Source organism: Haematobia irritans, chromosome 3 (genome assembly GCF_050003625.1).
Source record: "Haematobia irritans isolate KBUSLIRL chromosome 3, ASM5000362v1, whole genome shotgun sequence".
NCBI classification, from domain to species: Eukaryota; Metazoa; Arthropoda; class Insecta; order Diptera; family Muscidae; genus Haematobia; species Haematobia irritans.
This window is the reverse complement of record NC_134399.1, coordinates 106,609,149-106,631,955: the sequence shown is the minus strand read 5'-3', so window position 1 is coordinate 106,631,955 and position 22,807 is coordinate 106,609,149. Positions and strand designations below refer to the sequence as shown.

The 22,807-nt window shown below is 32.9% G+C and overlaps 1 protein-coding gene across 6 annotated transcripts in view; it reads right to left on the bottom strand.

The window, feature by feature from the left end:
* The window catches only part of LOC142229152 (uncharacterized), a 172,110-nt gene extending 149,774 nt beyond the window's left edge, over positions 1-22,336 (bottom strand). For 2 of the 6 annotated variants that reach the window (XM_075299695.1, XM_075299690.1), the window contains exons 1-2: positions 22,129-22,336; positions 19,084-19,444 (exon numbers count right to left, since the gene is read on the bottom strand). The gene's annotated coding sequence lies outside the window, so the exon portion shown is untranslated. Of the gene's footprint in view, positions 1-19,083; positions 19,507-21,796; positions 22,063-22,128 lie in introns of those variants that run through there. The other 4 variants (XM_075299691.1, XM_075299694.1, XM_075299692.1 and 1 more) reach the window with 4 other exon arrangements.
* Between the last annotated feature and the right edge of the window lie 471 nt (positions 22,337-22,807).

Sequence of the window (22,807 nt, the reverse complement as noted above, 5' to 3'; positions counted from 1 at the left end):
CATTGCACCACGGTGGCTCTTTCACGTAAATTTCTTGGTTGACAGAACCGGAAGCTATGAAATGCAAAATGAAAAGCATTTCAAGCCACAGGTACAGATGGCTTGTCAAACCAGATATTTCTTTGCGAACTTTGACAGTTTTTTGTGCTTGAAAATATCTGCTACCCTTCCTTTTGCCGTATAAAACTCCTGTCCCGGTAGCTGCTTTTAGTCGGCTTTGACGTAGGTTTCGTCGTCCATTACCACGCAGTCTAACTTCGTCAGCATCGTCGTGTACAGCCTCCGGGATCGCGCTTTGGCCGTCATATTTTGTTTATCATCGCGATTTGGAGTCACTACCTTCTTGTAAGTCGATAGTCCGGCTCGTTTGCGGCTTATTTGCGGCATATCGGAGAGAGAAGTTAGGATATCGCTTGAAACTACCGGCAACTCTCTTTGTCATTTCAGCGGCTTCCGGTTTTCGATTTCCCCCCGATCCAGACTTCCTGGTTGTCGACAAACGTTCCCCAAACACTTTAATTACATTTGTAACGGTTGATTTGGCAACTTTTAGCGATTTTGCCAGCTTTGCGTGCGAGTAGCTCGGATTTTCGCGATGCGCGAACAAAATTTTGATACGCTGCTCTTCTTGCTTGGACGGGATTTTCACAACTGAAGAGTGAATTCCAAAATCAAAATAGGAGCAACATTCTACACACACACCTTCAAAATGAGGGGTGTTCAGGGGAGGGGTGAGGGGTGTTTTTTAAATGCAAAATTGAAAGAAATACGCCAAATTTATATTGACCAAATTTTGACCGTATCACCCTTTAGTATGAGCTTACAGGTAGCTAGACATGCCACCAGATATTAGTTTCCCTAGAATATGTAAGGTAGTTCGTAGCCTAATTCGATTTGTAATTCTCTGGCATTTTTATGTGATTAGGAACCCATTGCTTCGCCATTTAATTGAGAGATTTGTGGCAGTCTATGGCCGTTTTGGGACAATCCTAACATACCTGTCGACTATATAAAGTATGTATTTTTTTGATCAGGGAGAAATTCTAAGACGATATAACGATGTCCGTCTGTCTGTCTAGATGTCTGTCTCTATGTTAAGCAGGTCAAGTTCGAAGAACAGCTTTATCGGTCCATGTTTTGGTATAGCTCCCATATAAACTGACCCCCCCCCTATTTGGGATCTAGAAACCGTATTTTCTATCCGTAGGATCATAAATAAGTGTGCCGAAAATGATACCTATCGGCCCATATTTTGGTATAGCTCCCATATAAACTGACCCACCCTATTTGGGATCTAGAAACTGTATTTTCTATCCGTAGGATCATAAATAAATGTGCCGAAAATGATACCTATCGGCCTATATTTTGGTATAGGCCCCATATAGACCGATCTCCCAAGTTTACTTCTTGGGCTTCTAGAAACCGTACTTTCAATCCGATTTTCTTGAAATTGGAAATCTAAAGAGCCACAAACAGGTGTGCCGAATATGGTGTGTAACGGTCTATGGTTTGCTATAGCCCCCATATAGCCCGATCTCCCGATTTTATTTCTTGAGCTTCTAGAAGCCGTAGTTTTTATTCAATTTGCTTGAAATCTAGAGGTTTTTGAGGACCAGAAATAGGTGTTCCGAATAAATTGTGTATCAGAATAGATTTTGATATATCCCCTTAGGTTAGGTGGCAGCCCAATGTATCAGGCTCACTTAGACTATTCAGTCCATTGTGATACCACATTGGTGATCTTCTCTCTTATCACTGAGTGCTGCCCGATTCCACGTTAAGCTCAATAACAAGGGACCTCTTTTTATAGCCGAGTTCGAACGGCATTCCACATTGCAGTGAAACCATTAAGGAAGCTTTGAAACCCTCAGAAATGTCACCAGCATTACTGAGTTGGGATAATCCACCGCTGAAAAACTTTCTGGTGTTCGGTCGAAGCAGGAATCGAACCCACGACCTTGTGTATGCAAGGCGGGCATGCTAACCATTGCACCGCCGTGGCTCCCCTTATAAACCTATATCCCCCTTATAAACCTGCGATTTGGGGTCTAAATTATGTAGGTTTTTCAAAACCACAGCTAGGTGTGCTGAATTTTGTGTATCGGTGCATATTTTTGGCATAGCACCCATATAGACTGATTTCCTGATTTAACTTCTTGTAGTTTTTATCCGATTTGCCTGACATTGTAACGGATTTAGTTTTTGTCGCTCCATTTGGTAAGACCTCAATATAGACCGATTTCTCTTCTTGAGGGTATAGAAGCCGCACTGATCATGAAAGTTGCTTGAAACTGGGCCACATTTAGGTATAGCCAACATATAAACCGACCCCCAGATTTGGCACGGATATGGTTGTCAAAAATAATCTACGACAATTTTACAAAAATGTACTCTTATTTTGAAGTTTTTAATCAAATTTTTGTGGCCAGCGTAAAAAATGCTTTTTCTTCGAATGAAATATTGTATTATTTTATTTTATTAAATATATTATTTTATTTTATATATTATTTTATTATATATTATTAACAGTTTTAGCTTGCACTTACACAGGAAAGTTACTACTTCTACAAAAAAGAGAAGTTCCTCCCGATGGACTTTGATAGTATGACTTACACACAAAAAAATTTCACGAAAATTTTTCCAATTAAAATTTTAATTGAGTTTTAAAAAATATTCAATTAAAAATTTAATTGATTCAACAAATTTTTTAATTGAAACAAAAATCAATCACAAAAATAATAGTACCAATTAATTTTTTAGTTGGATCAATTAACTTTTTAATTGACCTTCAATTAATTTATTAATTGATACTATCATTTCTGTGATTGAAGACATTTCAATTAAAAATTAATTGGATCAATTAATTTCGTGATTGAATCAAGCAAAATTTTTTTTGTGTGTAACACGTAAATTAAATTAGTGAATTTACAGAAAATTTTGTCAAAATTTTATTTCTATAGAATATTTTGTCAAAATTTTATTTCTTGGAAAATTGTGTCAAAATTCTGTAGAAAATTTTGTTAAAATTTTATTTATATAGAAAATTTTGTCAAAATTTTAGGATGCTGATGCGGAATGTGGTAATTCCGAAACGGCCGTCCATCCAACCATCTTGCAGTCTATAGGGCTTTGACAAATCTACTTTTCCTCTGTTGGTTAAGCTACTCTGGTAGTTTAGTAAACACAATGATTTTAAGATAAAATCAAACCAACTAACAAAATTTTATTTCTTTAGAAAATTTTGTCAAAATTTTATTTCTATAGAAAATTTTGTCGAAATTTTATTTGTATAGAAAATTTTGTCAAAATTTTATTTCTATGGAAAATTCTGTCAAAATATTATTTATATTTTTTTTTTCAACTTTTCAAGAGCTAATTACACTTATATAGGTATTAAATTTGACCTTTTTATCTAACATAGACTCCATATGGACTAACTTCAGTCTTTAGTAGAATTTTGTACTGGAGGGTAAATAAGATTCGGCCATATATACTTGTTTTGCTATCTTTAATGACACGAACTAACTTCAGCATGCCCGGTTCCAAAGATTTTGTCTTTACTTTAAAAATTTTGGTATTGATTCCGAGCCAAAGAAGCGGAGACTACAAGTATACTTTTAAGACACAATTCTCCTTTAAATTTGGGTTTTGTGTACTTGCATCTAGGAAGCAAATTTTTATTTTTCGCTTTTGCAGCTTTTTTTCTTCATATGTTAGCAAAGTCCTTTAAAAGCGAGTTAAGGACAACTTTATTTTCTAAATTAAGACTAGACTTACTGTAGAAATTATGATTTTTTTCAAGTAAAAAACGTCTTTAAAATAAAGTGTTGAAAATCATGTCCTATATTTGAATGATTTTTTGCTTTGTAGTCAAGATGTAAAAAGGCAACAAATTTAAATACAATTTCATTAAATTTGAAGGATTTTTCTGAATTATTAAAGTCAAGTTGACCTTAGTCCAAACATTTTTTCTTTCATGTTATGATACCCATTTTTAAGTGAAATCTCTTAATTATAAGGGCAATGCGACTTCATTGAAAAGTTTATCGACTTTTGGACAAGGAAAAAACTTTATATTAGAGAAATTCGTCTTCTATGCTAAGCAAAATTTGCATTCGTATTTTACTTAATTTGTGTCTGTCTTGATCTTCGTATAGCGCTAACGATATTTTAAAATTTTTTAACTCCAATATTTTGCTTCAAAATATAAATTTTTCTTAAACCAAAAAATAAATACATATTATTTTTAATAAATTTTCTTAATTTTGACAAAAAAAAAGTATTTAATGTATTATTTGTATCATATTGCAATTAACCCTAAACAGCTTATTTACGTCTGAGAGACGTATGCGTTTTTTTTAGTTTTTCGCTCTCCCTCACGAAATTGATTATCGAAAATGTGATTTTTTTGTTACACAATAAATGAAAGTTTAGCCAAAAACGTGTTTAAATGATAAGAATCGGTGTAAGTACAAAAATTTAAAACAAAAATTCACAAATTTTGTCCACGTGATGACAAACTATGATACGTCCCACAGATGTATGTTTACCTTATCCGTGACTTTCAGTAGGATAAGCTTTCTAGGGTTAAATTCTTCAATAAAACTAAATTTCCTTTCATGGCGACTTCCCTTTCTTTTTTTTGTGTGATTGCAGTTTGTTGCTCTAAATGGATATAAGCGAATACAAATTCCACGCTCATTTTTTATTTACAACATATTTCGAAAATATAACTTCTCCAGTTTTTAAGTAAGCTATAATACCTGGCAAAACAATGGGGCTTCTCCCAACAGTTTCTCAACAAGAAGTCATTAAACTTTAAATCCAAACCCCACGTACTTCGAACAATGTTGAGTCAAAGCCCTCTTAACACCAAAATAAAAGACCCACATCTTGTGTTATATATTCGAAGAAGAAGAGCAACAACAAACAGACAAAAGGTGTATTGTTCCTCATGTTGGATGATTGAAAGCCCAGTTGAAAGATGACAACGAACAGACGATTGCATCTAGTCGCCGGTGTAGCCAGTATTACCAACAAATAACAACAATGTATGAGCTTGAGTATGGGGATATGGACATTTTCGTCAACCGACAAAATACGTGACTCATAAGATTTGACTTGTTTCCCGAAGATGGCAATAAGGAAGGAATTTGGAACAAAAGGTAGCACGAGAACTTTACACTTAAAGAAATTACGAGCGAAAGTCTGTTGTACTTCTGGTTTTAGAGAGCCTTAGCAGATACTGAATTCCCTTCGTGGAAACAATGTACTTATCAGATATACTCTGAGAAAAAATCATGTCCTAAGAAAGGACCTAAAAATCAATTTCCTTACAAATTTGGTACCCATTAACTCGTTGTTTAACGGACATTAGGCAGAGTAGAGTCGACGGGGTCTGATAGTTCCGCCATGTTATTGGAGTTTAATATACAGACCTTGGGGCAATGTGCAGCACTACCTCCATGTGGTTGTAATAGTTATTATGGTCACCATTCATGCAAGTGGTCATTAATTCCATTATAGGGGGTAGCTGACGCGAAATATTACCCATTCAATCTGTATCCTAATTTTATTTTTATAGATCCTAAATTTAAAGAAGCCACATCTTCGGCTCAACATTTTTGGATCCAAGTAAACTATTTTTGAGTGTAGAGTCGGAATTTGGAGTTCGATTCTTTGGATGAGAATCAATACCAAAATCATTAGTGTAAAAATATTTGAAGCCATACACTATTTTTTTTTCAGTGTACAATGCTGACTAACATTTCGGCGTGTAAGAAAGTAAATGGACTGCATTTTCATTACATCCTACTTTACCAAGAAAGAACAATAAAAAGTTGTCTGGACAACTTTCCAAGTTGATCATCTTTCCATGTACTTCTACTGATGGCTGAATAGGAAAAGATGCAGGAAACCTTTTCAAACAATAGGAACGACATTTCTGTTTGACTTTAATATGTGTTCTCCGTTATTGTATCTGTTCTTTGTTAGCCTTTTGTTTTGATGCTTTCTCTTCGAAAGCAAGATGCATTTGTGTTTATTCTGGAGTACTTAGGAAGATTTCATACCTTAGAACAAAGGATTTTATTCTTTCAAACTGAAAGGTTGTTCAACCAATAACCCAAGGCATGGATTTGGTGCTTTTCCACATTCCATTAGGAAACCAAACAGGAAACTTTGTGGTTCTTTTCAATACTACTTTAGCTTCATTACAACCACTAGATTGTGACCCCATCAAGTCACCTTCGTGCCTATTAAAAGTTGTTGAAGTCTTACATGTTTTTACATGAAAACAAAAACACAAAACAAGGAAATAGGAAACCTGTTATTCTCGCAAGAAATCTAAAAGATGCAGATACGGAGAGTAATGGAACAGCATCATTGAAGAATTGAAGTTAACCTGCTTATTTCAGAGAGGGAGGGAGAAAGAATTGATAGAAGTACATATCAGTGATGTCAATTTGGTGTTTATAGCACCAAATTTAGTGCTTTTTAATTTCTAAAAAATCACCAACTTGATTCTTTCTGGCATTTTCATTTAGTGCTTTTGGTGCTTTTTTCATTTTGAACAGCATTAAATTTAATTGATACAAAAATTTGGATTAGACTTTCAAGAGCTTAAGAAATTCAACTTTATTGCCAAATATAGAATTTGAATGTTATGAAGGTGGTATTGATTATTATACCCTCCACCATAGGATGGGGGTATATTAACCTTGACATTCCGTTTGTAACACATCGAAATATTGCTCTAAGACCCCATAAAGTATATATATTCTGGGTAGTGGTAAAAGGAGTCGATCTAAGCATGTCCGTCCGTCCGTCTGTTGAAATCACGCTAACTTCCGAACGAAACAAGCTATCGACTTGGCACAAGTAATTGTTATTGATGTAGGTCGGATGGTATAGCAAATGGGCCATATCGGACCACTTTTACGTATAGCCCCCATATAAACCGATCCCTAGATTCGACCTCCGGAGCCTCTTGAAGGAGCAAAATTCATCCGATCCGGTTGAAATTTGGTACGTGGTGTTAGTATATGATCTCTAACAACCATGCATATGTATATGGTCTCTAACAACCAGTCCATAATTATATATAGCCCCCATATAAATCGATACCCAGATTTGACCACCGGAACCTCTTGGAGGAGCAAAATTCATCCGATTCGGTTGAAATTTGGTACATTGCGATAGTATAGGGCCGCTAACAGTCATGTAAAAATTGGTCCATATCGGTCTATAGTTATATATAGCCGATGGCCAATCACACAAAAATTGGTCCAAATCGCCAAAAATAATCTACCAAAATTTTATTTCTATAGACAATTTTGTAAAAACTTTATTACTGTAGAAAGTTGTGTCAAAATTTTATTTTTATAGAAAATTTTGCCAAAATTTTATCAAAATTTTATTTCTATAGAAAATTTTTGAAAATTTTATTTCTATAGAAAATTTTATCAAAATTTTATTTCTATAGAAAATTTTATCAAATTTTTTTCTATAGAAAATTTTGTCAAACTGAATTATATACGTATTTAATCGACCTTTTTTTGTTTAATAAAGCGAGCCACCGTTTTGCAAGGGTTAGCATGCCCGCCTTGCATACACAAGGTCGTGGGTTCGATTGCTGCTACGACCGAACACCAAAACAGTTTTTCAGCGGTGGATTATCCCACCTCAGTAATGCTGGTGACATTTCTGAGGGTTTCAAAGCTTCTCTAAGTGGTTTCACTGCAATGTGGAACGCCGTTCGGACTCGGCTATAAAAAGGAGGTCCCTTGGAATTGAGCTTAACATGGAATCGGGCAGCACTCAGTGATAAGAGAGAATTTCACCACTGTGGTATCACAATGGACTGAATAGTCTAAGTGAGCCTGATACATCGGGCTGCCACATAACCTAACCTAACCTAACCTAACCTTTGTTATATTTGTTATATATACCCCGCATGGACTAACTTACAATGTTAAGAAATTTTAAGATACCTTGTCATCGGCAAGTGTTACCGCAACCCAAGTAATTCAATTGTGGATGACAGTCTTTAGTAGAAGTTTCTACGCAATCCATGGTGGAGGGTACATAAGATTCGGGCTGGTCGAACTTACGGCCGTATATACTTGTTTTTTTTAATTAATTTGGTTATTTAGGGTATTCTGTAGAAAAGTCTAACGACGAGTGCCGAATTTTTGAACTTGATAAAGATGTCGCCAAAAACGTTTGTACTAAAAGCACAAAAGCACGCATAACTGAAATAAGCAATAGACTCCTTCCATATATTAATAGTTTGAAAGTTGAAAGACATTCGTGATCAAAATGAATTGGATGAAAGCATTAAAACTGATCAAGGTGTATACTTGAATAGCGTTCATAACTTCATAAAATTACAAATTCAATACCCAAAAGTTCTATAATACATCTTCGGATTTTTTTTTTTTTAATTTTCGAAGTGGGAAGTGGTATGTTAGAATTTATAAGGTGCTTTTTTGCCTTGGGGAGTTGGCAACACTTGTACATATATATTGTAAGTGAGAAGATCAGATCTTGTCTTGTTAGGTCACAATTTTATAAGGCCATTGGGAAAGGAACAATCCCATAAATCAGTTTATAAGTGGTGAGATTGCACATTGTATATTAGCTATAAAGTTTTTTTTTACAGTTTAATAACATGTTCTTTTGCATATTTCATTTTGTACCTTTTGCCCGCACTCGAACTACGGACCTTCAGTTTTTTAAGGCTACTCTTAAAGAAAAAAAGCGCTTGGAAAACATATACCGAAAATGTTTTTCTTTTATTGGAGTTTTTTGAATTTCTTCAAAAATTTCAAACTTTTATCAAATTTTAAATTTTTGTTACAAAATTCTTAATTACTGCTATAAAATAGATAATGATTTATCCATTCCGTTAATCAAGTACTGTTATTTTCTGACTGTCTTTAATAAAGACAAATTTCATAGTAAAAATTTAATATAGTCCCTACACTGAAAAAAAAGCATACTCGGTTCCAAAGATTTTGTCTTTACTTTAAAAAATTTAATTGATTCCGAGCCAAAGAAGCGGAGAATACAAGTAAGGATACTTTTAAGACACAATTCTCTTTTAAATTTAGGTTTTGTGTACTTGCTTCTAGGAAGCAAATTTTAATTTTTCGCTTTCTCAGCTTTTTTCTTCATATGCTATCAAAGTCCTTTAAAAACGAGTTAACGGCAACTTTATTTTCCAAATTAGGACTCGAATTCCAGTAGAAATTATGCTATGTTTGAAGTAAAAAACTTTTTTTTGAAAAACATGTCCTATATTTGAACGATTTCTTGCTTTGTAGTCAAGATGCAAAAAGACAACAAATTTAAAGACAATTTCATTAAATTTAAAGAATTTTTCTGAATTATTAAAGTCAAGTTGACCTTAGCCTATAAATTTTTTCTTTCATGTTAAGATACCCATTTTTAAGTGAAATCACTTAATTATAAGGACAATACGACTTCATTGAAAAGTTTATCGACTTTTGGACAAGGAAAAAAACTTTATATTAGAGAAATGTGTCTTCTATGCTAAGCAAAATTTGTATTCGTATTTTAAAGACATGAAATCTTTGACCTCACGACAATATTTTTTTCAGTGTACGGGAAAAAGATCGGTAAAGGACTAGTCCTTGGTGTGTACGGACCCAATTCTAGTAAAAACGTATGGAAGGGACCGGTCACTTTAACATGGGTTTTTCATTGAAGGTGTAAATTTACACTTTAGGACATGTCTCGGACTTATTCCAACGGACACGTCCTGAGACAATTTAGTAGGAGCACCCCATAGACAGGTCCTCCTGAACCAGTCTCAGACAAATATATTCCTGTTTCATTTTGCGTATCCGAATCGCACACTCAAAAAAAAAGTGAACCCTATATTTCACTAAAGCTGATTTTATTCTCTTTTAGTTCATGGAATTATTACGTTTTAAGAAAGTTTCCATGCCATTAAAAATTTTTTGCGTACGAAAGTTAACTTAACTAAAGCAGAAGAAAAAATTATACACAATTGAAGTATAAAGATGAACTAAATTCGTGTCTCCCACAAAATAGTTCAGAATTCCTTAATATTTGTAAATTTTACCAATAATGCGTCCATCATGAACTTCGTATGGCACTAAAGACATTTTTGCAATTTTGAACTCCAATTTTTTCCTTCAAACTACGAAATTTTCTTTAATAAGTGAAAAATAATAATTTTGTCTGATAAATTTTCTCAAATTTGTCGAAAATTTTTTACTTGTTTTTGCGAAATCGGAGCGACATCTGCGTTTATAATACTGTTTAGTTAAAATTTTCTACAATTAATCAAATTTTTCAACAATTAAATAAAATTTTCTTTCCTGGCGGGTTCACTGTTTTTTCAGTGCACCAGAAACTTTTGAAATATGTTGAACAATAGGTTCTTCTCAAAAAAAAAATCAAAAACAAATTTTAATAGCAAGCGAGTATGGAATTCATTAAACTATGACTATGACTATTTAAAAATTGTCACAACCTGGAACGCCGGTACCAATCCTATGATAGGTCCGTCAGTGGCAATTTGTACCAACTTCCCGTAGGGTATTGTACAACAAGCATCTGAGATAAAAAGGGACAAGCTGTCTTTCCAGAAAATACTTCTAGATCATTTTATCAAAGGCATTAGATAGATCATGAATCATAAGGTCCATCTAGTGACACGGTCGCATAGTTTATGGAATCCAGGTTGATTACTTGCAGATGGAAAAGTTGTCACACACCTTGGGAAGAGCATTGTCTCAAGTATATTCGCTATTGATGAGAGACAGATCTGTACGATTCATGCTTTCCCCATTCCTTGCATGGCTTCTATAGCACTCTACCCATATTGAAGGCATTAGGTATAATGAGAGCTTCAGAGCACGGTTGCCACAGTTGGAACAATTCTACCAAAAATGATAGATTTTTTACTGTTTGGTAGATTGGTAGAATTGTTGAGGTTTTGGTAGATATTGCAAAATATTCCTCTCCAACTAAGGAGTACTAAAATTTTCTATAAAAAAAAAATTGACAAGATTTTCTATAAAAATATAAATATTCTATAGAAATAAAAATTTGACAAAATTTTTTATAGAAATAAAAATTTGACAAAATTGTCTATGGGAATAAAATTTTGACAAAATTTTCTATGGGAATAATCCATAGTACTTCCATAAGACTCTACTGGCTTGAGGAAGTGAACTATCTCTGCCTGGTACATCCGCAGGAAAATGGAAGGTACCACGTAATCTGATGAGAAGGAATCCTACTACACGAACTTAATATTGCTTCAGGTGTCCAAGCCACGTGTTTCGCTTGTATTCTTTGACTTTCCTACAAAACGCTTAATTTGGATCCCTGATTCAACTTGGAGTCCTGCCGTATTTTCGGTTCAGTTAGACCAGCGATTATGAAGCAAAAGGAATTGGAACTTTTTTTTAATTTCAAGTAGAATTATTAAAAAGCCTTCCCCAAGAACCCTCAAAAGAACACCTCTTAAAAACAACAATCAAAAAACATTCATAATTTATCAACATTCATAATTACTGTTTTATAGAGAAAAAAAAAATAAATGTGGAAGCCCAAACAAATTTGTCAACTCATATTCAAGTGTAGTTCCACCAAAAAGAATGGGGTCATAACATCATACTCAACGCTATTGCAATCGGTTCCATAGTTGTATATTTCCATGTCGCTGCTGTTGGGTGATGACGATGACACTGCAATCATTTATAGTGCGCACCATAAGTAAACCCCGAGTGTAAAGTAAATATGTATGCTGCACCGAAAAACAAAGTCATTTGCATGACTCGCTGCATTATAACAACTCCAATAGTTTATGGGCAATCTAGCCAGTATGTCTGGCGTTTTTTTTTTTACTTTGTAAATTTGCTACTGTAACTCTGACTGATTTTTGGTTGGTGGTGTAAAGTGTCAACATTTGAACAAATATGAGTTAAATGATGGGAAACCAAGTACACAAGTGAAGCAATCAACTGGGAAATGAACAATCAACATTTTTCCGTTTAGTTTGCATAGAAGTGGAAGGTAATGAGAGAGCTGAATATATCAGTCTATGCACCCTCAAAAAATAAATAATCGCTTCTATAACATTTGGGGTATATGTCAGAGTCACATTTTGCTTCAAGCATATATATTTTCAGTATTGGCCCAAACAAAATATTGTTTGTATTGTGCAAACATATTATGTTTCACCTTAGGGCATACACTGGTAGTAAAAAATTTTAATGAAATTTTCTTTGTGTGGATATATTTTTAAGGCCAATTGGTTATTTTCATTATTTTACTTGCAGCATACTCTCTAGGTCTCTATTTCTAAACACATATATGTTTATAGGCTATTTCCAAATTAATATATGTTTGCATCTAAGCATATTATATTTACAAACATTTTATGTCCCAAACATAATATGTTCTAACATATTAACATATATGTCCCAAACATGTTATGTTAGTTTATGAAAATTATATGCTTGCACTTAAAAATATTGTGTTAAAAAATTTGAGTTCCAAACATATAATTTTTACACCCAATCATATGAAAAACAGTATTTTTCGTTCGTGTGGTGCAAACTATTTTCAATACTAAGTTATCTTTTTCGACAGCGAGAGAAAGGAAAATAAAATATTAGTTCTCTGTTCAAGTGCTTCACTTGAGGAAGTCAAGTATTGAAACACATCTTTTCTAAATCCCTCGATAATGTAGGTACAATACTGACGAAAACATGTTTGGGATAAGCCACATACAATTGTTTACTGATAATTCTCTCTGATGATGAGATGTAGAACAAGGACTTCGGGTCCAAGATGTCGCTCTGAATACATAGACCAATCCTAAGTTGTGCGTGGATGGTCCAGCGTAGCCAAAACGGAATTTCATTTTGCATCGGATCTTCCTATTTCAAAGAAATCTTTATTTTTGTACTTTCTTTTCAACATATGTTAAGCAATGCACAAAAATTATTGTAGGATTTCCTCTTTGTGTTTGTTTGTGCCACACATCATGAGTGCTAAAGATTCTAAATAAAAATGTCGTGGTGTAATTAATACACGAACCATGGATCGCGAACAAAGTTCTACCAAAGACTGTCATCTAAAATATTTTAAATCTTCTTAATATTGTCTTCTAAATTGTCCATATACTGATAACACGTTCCAAATTTCATCCACATCACACCCTCAAAAAAAATCATTTCTTTAACATATGTTCCAAACATATTTTGCAGGAAGCACATATATTATTGCATACTGCCGAAATATTAATCTGTTTGTTTTGTGAGAACATATTATATGTTTGGAAGCATTTTGAGCCAAAAATATTATATGCTTTGAAGAATTTTTCCCAAACACGATTGTGCTCATTCCCTAACATACTCGTAATTTTCACTTCCACGAAATTTTTTAGTTATTGGCACCTTTTTCTGTAATACAAATAATGTTGAAGAAATTATTCACTTTTATAAATTTTTTAAATTGTACCTTTCGCCTGCACGGAGAATCGAACCGAGGACCATACAGTTTGTAAGCCAACACACTATCCACTGGGCTACGTAGCTGTTATAGTCACCAGTATATAATTATCGTTTTAAGTTACATTTATATAGCATAGTTTGCAGCGCCCACGAGCCCATGCAAACATAACATTATTTAACAGAAACATACATTTGTTCGCCACGTGGAGCAGTGGTTAACATGTCTGCCTTGCATGCAAAGGGTCGTGGGTTCAATCCCTGCTCCGACTGAACACTTTTTTTAATTAAATTTTTTATAATGAAACTTCGAAATGTGCGTTATTAAAGATTTATAGTCAGTAACAGTGCTTGAAATTGACTGAGTTTTGGATAAAATATTATTTTTTATTGCAAAAATAACAATTTTGTAACAAAAAACTGTTTTTGATACAAAACTTTAAAATTTGGAAGGATTTCAAAAACTCTAACAAAAGAAGAACGTGGAGTCGAGTATAAACATACATAAATAATTTTATAATATAAACATAAATTGATTTGAGCAGTTTTTTACTAGCATTTAACACCATCGCTCTAAAATTCCTTTTATTTTTCTTTAATAATTCATTTTAAAGAATATAAACTTTTTAAATTGTTTTAGCTGTAAAACTCGAACTTAATGCCCGCTTTTATATTTGATGGTGTCCGTCAACTCCTCGCGGACTACTTATTAATAAAGAGGAACTAAACTTTGTTTTTTTTTTACATTTCACTGTGTAATTTTTCACTATTTCCCCCTTATTTCATTTTACAGTCCCAACTCTAAAAAGAGTATAGTGCCCTTTCGTTATTTTTATGAAGACCCCTGATTTCTTTTAACGAACCAAGAAAAAAATTATGCCCATAATGCCAAAATGATAAATAAAACACATGTCCACACATAAAATGCTGCTCACAAGGCGAAAACATATGCTGTTTGTTTTTCAAATGTCTATTCTCTTGGTTCCGAATGTCTATTCTCTTTATTCAAATTAAATAATATTTAGACTTAAGCATATCAAATTTTTGGCCTTATCATAAAACAGTTTTCCGAAACAACATACAAGCCGTTTCACAGAACTTGTTCTCTTTTGACTCTTTTGCTGTGTTATATTGATATCTTTCGTCAACTCTCCCGGTTTCCATCTCTATTTCTTTCTCTATACTCTCTCTCTCTGTCGCTTTGAATAAAATATCACAACATATGTATGTTTAGTCGAAATTTGTAAATGTATATACGTTTGCATTCACACATATGATTTTTATGAAACATTCATGCCCCAAACATAATATATTCTAACATATTAACATAGATGTCCCAAACATTTAGTGTTAGTTTAGGAACATTACATGTTCGCACTTAAATATATTGTGTTTTAAAATCTTGCCCGAAACACATTTTGTTTATATCGGAACATATGAAAAACATATTTTTCTAACAGTGCATATAAAACGTCAAATCTGGTCAAATCTGGTCAAATCTGGTGACCGGTTTATATGGGAGCCACATATATCTGTGCACCGATATGGAGAATTTTTGAATGTTTGTTAAATGGCATTTACTGACATCACATACCAAATTGTTGCCACTCGTGCCAAAAATAATCTACTAAAATTTTGATAAAATGTTTCCAAAAATCTACCAAATTAAAAAAATCTTATTCTGAAGTTTTTGATTAAATGTTTGTGGTTAGAACGCCGAAAAAAATGAACTGTTTTATAGGAAGAATGAAAATCGCACGAAAACTGAACTAAATTTTACTCCACATTTTGAGATTTCCACAAAGCGTTGTTAAAACCAGGAAATTTTAATGCCTTGTTGTATTTTTTAAATGCAGTTCACTAAATTACATCATCTCATAGAACAAAAAATTAACTAAAAGTAAAGAAGAAAATCATTGGCGCCAAATCATGACCATTTTAACAATACAGTAGTTCATTCTTACTATTTTTGCGAATCGTACGAAAATCTTCTTTTGCTTTAGTTCATATTGAACTTATTTGTACGGTCATTGAACTTTATACTCACGTTTAGTTCATAAAATTTTTGAAACTACTTAAAAAAAGTAAGATTTCATTAAGCTGTGGAAAATTTCGATAAAAATAATAAAATTTTACTACAAGCAAATAATTTTTTTTCAATAAAAATAAGTTAAATTTAGCGTTAGTTTAACTAAGGAAATTTTTTCTGTGTATTAAAAAAAAATGTTTTTGTTTTCGTCGAAAGATATGTTTTATTTTAGAACTTTTTTCAGTACTTGCAATATTATATATTATTATCTCTCCTATTAGAAACAATTTTTTGGTGTATAAATATCCTTTCAGTGGTAAATGTGTCGGATTTTAAAGGTTTTAACTATTATAGCTTGTTCAAACAATGGAAATTACTACTTTTACAAAAAGAGAGAACTTACTGACAATGGACTCTGATAGTATGACCTAATCGAAACTTAATTTTTTTTCTCAAAATTTTATTTCTATCGCAGTTGTCTCAAAATTTTATTTCTGTCAAAGTTTTCTCAAAATTTTATTTCCATAGAAAATTTTCCCAAATTTTATTTCCATAGAAAATTTTGTCAAAATTTGGTTTCTATAGAAAATTTTGACAAAATTTTATTTCTTTAGAAATTTTTGTCAACATTTTATTTTATAGAAAATGTTGTCAACATTTTATTTCTATAGAAAATGTTGTCAAAATTTTATTTTATAGAAAATATTGTCAAACTTTTATTTCTATAAAAAATTTTGTCATCATTTTATTTCTATAGAAAATTTTGTCAAAATTTTACTTTTATAGAAAATCTTTCAAGAATTCTACCAATCTATAGTAAATCTATCATCTATCATTTTTGGTAGAATTCTACTAAAATTGTCAAAATTTTATTTCTAGAGAAAATTTTGTCAAAATTTTATTCCTATAGAAATAAAAAATCCAAAAAAAGGGTTTTTTAGAGAGGTAGAATTCTACCAAAATTGTCAAAATTTTATTTCTAGAGAAAATTTTGTCAAAATTTTATTCCTATAGAAATAAAAAAAATTCCAAAAAAAGTTTTTTCATTCTTTTTGTTTTGTTATTGTTGGTTTTGTTCTTTAAGCATTGTTGTTGTTTTTTATTGCAGCTTAAAACCATACATTGACTAAACTACAAGTATAGCTTAACCAACAGAGGAAAAGATATATATATAGAATATAGAAAATAGAAAATTTTGTAAAAATATTATTTTTATATAAAATCGTATAATTTTTTATAGAAAATTGAAGTACTCCTAGTTGTAGAGGAATATTTTGTAAAATCTACACTCATAGAAAAAAGTCTGCTATAAACAGCAGTCGATGTTTGCTGTTATATTTGTGTACTTCAGGGCCTAATGAACAACAATTTATAAAATGTTTAGGTTATAAATTTTTCCCCAAAGCATATTTAAGAAACAAAAGTAGTTTTTGGTATATTTTTGCACAGTAATATACTTACAAGCTCCTAAGTACGATCAGCAAACATTTTGTTTGTTATTAGCCTCAATCCGGTAAATATTCAAATTTTTGGTCAAATAATATAGATATTCATAAAATATTGTTTTAATTATGTTAGGATAGGTCCTAAGTTGAAATTTTTATTTGTTTTAGCCAAATTAAAACATGTTTTAGTGTAATCGAGCCTAAAAATAGCGGGAAATGTTTGCTATTTCAGCAAACAGTGACTGCTGTCCCTTTTTCAGCAGACTTTCTGCTGTTTTAGCAGACTTTTCTGTTGTCCCTACTAACAAATTTCTTTGGGTGTACAAAAAAATTAAGAATTCTACCAATCTACCAAACAGTAAAAAATCTACCATTTTTGGTAGAATTCTACAAACTGTGGCAACCAATATTGACCTGCTTGCAAAACAAAAAACAATCTGTACTAAATTTGAAGACGATAAAGCCATTATTGACGATAAACCCAGCGTGGTTACCCTGATCAAGAATATGTATGGATATTTTCCTGTGTTACAAATGGAATGGCAAACTTAATATAACTCCGTCACCATTCAATGGTATTGAGTATAATAAAAAAAAACTTAAAATATGAGAAAATTTTGATCGAGTTGATGAAAATGGACCAAATTTAAAATCGTTTGAACCATGTTGTGACCAGAAGCAAACAGAGAAGAAAGAGAATTACCCATGGACAATTTCTATCTCGTGAAGCAATACGAATAGATCGATGTAATGGGATTGTATTGTGGCACACCACTATACCAATGACTTAGAAATGGGATTTAATACATTGGACAAGTCTTAGAAAATACACCCAGAGAAGGAATATGATCACCTCAAACATGTTTTGTGAGCAAAATGTTATTTTTGGGTGGTGACCATGTAACATGGTTTTCGCAACCATGTTATTTTCTCGGAAATCATGTATCTGATTTCGGCAAGCAGGTTATATTTGACGAGTAAATAACTTTATAGTGACAAACATGTTACATGGTCAACATACAAAAATAACATTTTGCTCTTGAAACATGTTTGAGGTGATCATATTCCTTCTCTGCGTGTACGCTATTTGTCGGTTCAAAGTCAACATTTTAATTTTGGACAATTAAATGTCGCAAAAAACAAAATGAACAAAAATAAACTTAAACTTTTCACCCTCTCAGGGATTTGAACCTGTGCCTGTTGACTTTTCCACTTCCATGGAAGTTCTTTGGAGAAGGTTTTGCAAATACAAACATATCATATCGTATTTATACAAAAATATCATATTACAAACATTTAAATTGATTTTACGGCGCCTCAATGGCGTTTGTGGCTGAGTGTGTTAATGCGTCCTGTTATGGTGCCAACAAACGTAGGTTCAACCCCCGGTCGGAGCCAAAAATATATAAATGTGCAATAAAAAATATTGATAAAAATAAAAAGTGAAATTGGTGAAAAAAATTCTTTGATAGTTTTACTTTTTTAATTTCTTTATTCAAATGAACTTCCAAGACACAACTTCTAAAGTAATGCAATGGATCCAAAAACTAAGTACTTCCGTCCTATGACATGTCCATGTAAATTTCATTGGAGGTGATCCAAGATTGCACTTCTTCCGTATAACAAATTGGTGATCCAAAATACTTTTTTGGAAACCCGTTTTTGCTGGGTTCTTCATTAAACCCTATTCAATTTCACAATAGAGAGAAAAACAATTTGTACACGATGAAGAAAAACCGCAAAATTTTGAAATTAAAATCGCACATGATAGTCAATGGTAAAAGAAAATTGCTGGTTTGGAACGAGTCGTTCCCGAAACGCAAGATTGCAAAAAGAACAGTAGCAGGGAAGAAAAAACTGATAGAACCAAAATAAGCATCGACAAATACCACAAAATTGCATTGCATGTTGACGAAACTTATATATGGCCACTGATGAAGGAATGATGAGAGATGGCTCCACAAACCACTAGAATCGCTTGACTGCACTCAAGCAAATTGGCGCGAATTGTTTGATGTATGAATTACGGAATACAATTTTACAGTTAAGTATACCAAATAAATGTCACGCTTAAATGATTTACAGAACTTACCTTGGATTTAGCGATGAGCGATTTTAATGAGTTTGAGGTTTATCTTCACCAGTTATCCAGATAGAGGTTGATTTATTCAGGTATCGGGTATAGGGAAAACCTTGATGATTGAGATGAAGGTAAAGATATTTGGTGGTGGAGGGCGTTAACTCATGCGAATATATTTCGATTTTCTCTCTCACTCCTCTCACTTTACGATGACATTTTTGTTTTTTTTTTTTGGCACTTGTTTTTATTTGTACCGTTTTATTTTTTTCTCAGGATGTTTATTTCCTCTTAGGCCTTACATTTCACTTACTTACTACTTCTCATGGATAGGTTTTATAGTTTATTTTACATTGCTTTCCTTTTGTTTTTTGGCCTGTAATTGGGGTTTAAAAAAACACCAAAATTTAATTCAATCACTTCGAATTTTATTGATTTCTTCATTCAGACAAAAGAAACAAATGTTTATTTCTCATTGTGCCATAAACTCTCTTTCGTTTTGTGGTTTACGGTAATTTTCACATACGCGCACTCTCTATATCTCTCTTAAACCTCTCTGTATTCGCATTTATAACATTAACAGTTACAACCAAATTTTTAGTAGCGTATATTTTTATATTTTTGGCAGGTGACTAAAGGAATGATATAAGATAGGGTCGATACATTACGCTCACATACTACATTTTTCGAGATATCAAATCTCTTTTATAAGGCAAAAGACAGTTGAAATCTAGTTAAAGTGAATTTTGGAAGTGTAATGTGAATGTCATATTTTAAGAGATTTGAAATCTAGTTTGTTTCAAATCCTTTGAAATTACCTTGGCATTCGCATCCCTACGATTGTTACAAATGACACCCCAAAGAACCATTTCTCTATACAAATGCATAAATACTACATATTTTCCAATCAAAGCCTTTAGGCGCTTTCAGCAATATTAAAATTTATTGAAGTGTATAAATAAATCCATAATGACTGTCGCCATAAGAATACTTGTTTAAATGTGTTTCTTATGGGAACCGGAATCTAATTCCGCTAAATGACAGTATTATCGATAATTCTTGATTTGGAATTCACCATTGTTGTTGCATGACCACGTGTTCTTTTTTTTTGTCTTAATATAAAGAGACTTTCCTTTAGCACTCGGAGAGATGTTCTTTAGCCAAAGCTATTTAAACAGAGTCACTCCCGAAGGAGGTGCTCTACCACCTCTTCTTTGGAATGTTGCTATGACATACTCATATGCATATATGCTCACTTCCTAGAGCAATATGTTAAGTTATTTTTGGATGAAGAACATGGAACATTTTTACAGCAAAAATTTTGTTTTCTCCCTAAACATAATATGATTGCCGAAATCAGATACGTAATATCCAAGAAATTAACATGGTTGCGACAAACAAATCACATGATCACCATGATGACCCGAAATCGGATGGAAAAGTTGATTTTTGAGTATATTAAAAAAACCTGGAACTTAAGTAGTGTTTTTCAACCTGAAATATTGATAATAGAGGTAGCTGAGAAGTAATGTTCCAACAAATATTGGCTTTAATATATTCCAGGATAAACAATCTGCAACAAAATCCTGGTGTTTCTTAACTCGAAAACTGCCATAGACTACCTCAAATCTCTCGACGAGATGGCCGATCAGTACAATATTTACATAATATGGGCGCCTGGCTAGAGAAACATACTAGGGAACTACAAAGCGGATAAGTTAGAGAAGCTAGTAACAACCTTACATATTCCATGGGAACAAAAATCTGTCGATATGCCTCTGAGAACCTGCTAGCTCATACTGCGTGAAAAGCCGGTTACAATGGCGAATGTCCGATGAGTATTGGTTGCAACGAAAACAATCAAATCGCACACTAGATATGCTAGTGTTTTCAAGACGTCAGATATCACTCCCGATAACTGCAATAACGAGAGGCTGCCTGACAGGCGTGTCAGCTGAGCTATCAGGAGAAGGAATCAATTAAACATCCAATGTAAGATCTTCATTTAATGTGAGGAGTAAGCGATATTTAAGGGGCTTATAGGTTTCGATTACTGACGGAAATGGAAAATATTAACTTAAGCAGTCTGCTAATATTGAAATTCGATATGTGATCTAAGTTGGCGAAGGCTTAAAGTTAGTCCAGGCAAAAATTAATCCGTAGTCACCAGGAATTGACCAGCGAAACCAAGCCATTCATATTTCCTTTGCTCTTATTTTACACATCATTGTAAATGATATATTTGTCGTTTACAATCTATGTATATAAGTGTGTGTAAATACGAATAGCGTTTATAGGATACTGGATAGTCAGCCCAAGGCTGATTTAATTTACAGCAGAGGTGCCAATAAAATATTTTCTCGCGCTTAATAAAGAGGGACAATCGCTTGAGTAAAATAAAAGTCAAAAAGATTAAAATGTCAAAAAGTCATAAAATGTATACACACACACCCAAACTGGCTAAATGGCAATTTGTATTTTGCCCAGTCAATGCAAAAATTTGCAACCCTTAAATAGAGAGAGAGACGATGGGCAACACAGTAGCAGATAACTATTCGCTTTAACTATTATGGCTCAAAGATGAACAAAAATAGATACATAAACAACCGAGCAGAATGGAATGTCTTAATCATGAGTGGGTCGTTTTTCCATTTCCACTTCCTTTTAGCTAAAAGACAAGAAAGGGCCTTTTAAATGTTGTGATACGTTCGCACACACACACACGCACTTTCCAACAGACACTTGCTTGTCACTGCTATAACTATTTCCTCATGGTGATTGTTGTTGTTATGGTTGCGTTGGTTCTCACACAATTGGAACAGTAAAATCCTTTTTTTTTCTTAGCTACCCCACATTTGTCTTATTGTCTTATTCTCATCCCCGTTTTCTTTTGAGAATTCCATGGTAACTCTTGGCATACACACAAACACACATAGACAAGTGTATACAATATTTTTCGTATTAGATTTGCTTTTCCTTTTTCAATTATTGAATTTTTAATTAAGACTATATTTGCATTTTAATTCTTTGTCTTATTTTGTCTTTCTCCTATGCACTCACACTCAATCACACGGATGTGGTTAATACATTATTTAGGTAACTACAATATTTTTAGTATTGCTATATTGTATGTTTTTGTTTCCGGCCTAGCACATCATAATTGTTTAAACGTTCATAATACGACGGACGTTCGAATGACACTAGATAAACGACCTTTACCGTTAACACGTCTCGACCATTTGAAAAACTCCGTTCAACTGAAATATGTTGGCTTTAACGCTACATGCATTCTGGCTTATTACGTTTGATTGTCTCAGTACTCTTGTCTCGCAGCTCTCTCGGTGGGAGAAAATTTAATTCTGCCACAAAGGGGAATTCACGCTCTCTCTCTATCTCTTACAGTTTGCTTTCATTTTTTATATGGGGATAGGCAAATGGGTTTGTTGTTGTTTTGTTGGAATTCTTTTCGTTTTGGGGGGTTTATTTACAAGTGTGTGTGAATGCTTTTTTCTTTTGTTTTGATAGAGATTTTCGTAGACAACAAATCAAAAATATTCATTAACAAAATTCGTGTTTTTCACTTTTCATTAGTACAAAATACAAACTAGTTCATTTGTTTTTTTATTTCTTGTAATAGTATGTAGACATTTCAACAATTTATTTACATTTTGCAAAAGTACTGGGTAAATATTTTGCTTATAATAACCAGAAATCTATATGTGCATATTATTCAAATCGG